The following is a 1483-nucleotide window of genomic DNA, read 5'->3' on the forward strand; positions in this document are numbered from 1 at the left end:
CATTGTATTTCATATTGCTTATTATATGTTTTGTATGGGAAATATCAATATGCAAATTAACATTACTCTTAATTCAGGGCAGTAGTGTTAATACATGTGTTTATTTATTTACTTGTATTTAAACTATTTGTATTTATAGTTTCCTATTATTGCATGTGTTGCATATATTGTACCTTGTATATTGTTGTTTGCATCTTGTGTTTTTATGTCTCTTATTATCTCTCTTATCTTTTATTATTAATGGAGGAAAAATACAACTTATCTAACTCAAACGTAGCACAAAAAAAGTATAAAGTACCATGAAAGTACCTCAAAATACTCTCTCTGGCAATACACATTTTCCATCTACTGATTGAAGAGTTTTCCACCACAGTAACAGTCTACGTTTTTGTCCACTTGCGGAAAGTTTGGAGGATTCATAGTCTAGTTATAGCTTTAATTAATAGTATTTGGCATCTGTTCGAATTATTGAAGTTTAGGTAATAAAAATTCTGTGAAGATTTGTGACTTATATAGCTTTATCTTACCAGTGCTTCTGGTCTTTTGAGACTTTGAAAGTGTCAGACCTTAACCCTCTGGAGTCACCAAAAGCACCAAAGCACGACTTCTTCATCACATCCAGACGTAAAAACAAAGCTGCTTGGAGCCCTACTCTAAATTTACCTCTAAAGTTCTGGCTTGAAACTCCATGAGGCCAGTTTCAGTTTGATGATGATATACCAAGTAAAAGTGGAGACAAGGTCAAATAAATTTTGGATAAAATTATAGAACTGGCTGTAACCGTTATATGTTATATTTGCAACCTTTGATCACATTTGCAACATTTAAACTTTATTGAGCATGATAGTGTTTTGAAAGTTAAAAAAAAAATCTAAATCACATTTTATGTTGGACTAAAGGACTAAAAAAGACACAAAATGACCATAAAAAGACAAAAAAAAAACCCTTAAGAAAGACACAAAATTACCATAAAAAGACACAAAGTAACTAAAAAATACACAAAATTACCCAAATTGTTACGCTTAACACACAAATAAAATAGAGTCACACTAGAATAAAAACCAGAGTTGGATGACAGGATCACACACAATCACAAGATCACATTTATGTTGGTTTTTCTTTGTTTCATTTTGGTTCAAAATGTTGATCCAGTAAGTCAGAATAAAAAAAATCAATTATTATCAGGTCATATAGGTGAGGTTGTACTGAAAAAAAAAAATACCAACATGGCATTTAAACATGTTTTAAGTTGAGTATACAGGCAGGATGAAAAGGATTCAGAAATGGACAAAATAGCCCCATACTACATAGAGTTGAGCTTTATCCTTTAGCTTTATAGAGGAAAAATAAGCTAAATAACGTTAACGGACATTCTTTCCAGAAACTTGCTAGCTAACGTTAGTTAGTTAACTGTTTAAATGATTAACAAAAGTGAAAAAAACTAAGTTAAACCCGGGCGAAAACTACTCATAAAAGCGGAAAC

The 1483-nt window shown here is 31.2% G+C and overlaps 1 protein-coding gene across 1 annotated transcript in view; it reads right to left on the reverse strand.

Moving 5' to 3' along the window:
- pou6f2 (POU class 6 homeobox 2) overlaps positions 1 to 1483 on the reverse strand; it is an 86293-nt gene that overhangs the window by 84721 nt on the left and 89 nt on the right. The window lies entirely within an intron of this gene.

Source organism: Centropristis striata, chromosome 23, assembly GCF_030273125.1.
Source record: "Centropristis striata isolate RG_2023a ecotype Rhode Island chromosome 23, C.striata_1.0, whole genome shotgun sequence".
Lineage (NCBI taxonomy): Eukaryota > Metazoa > Chordata > Actinopteri > Perciformes > Serranidae > Centropristis > Centropristis striata.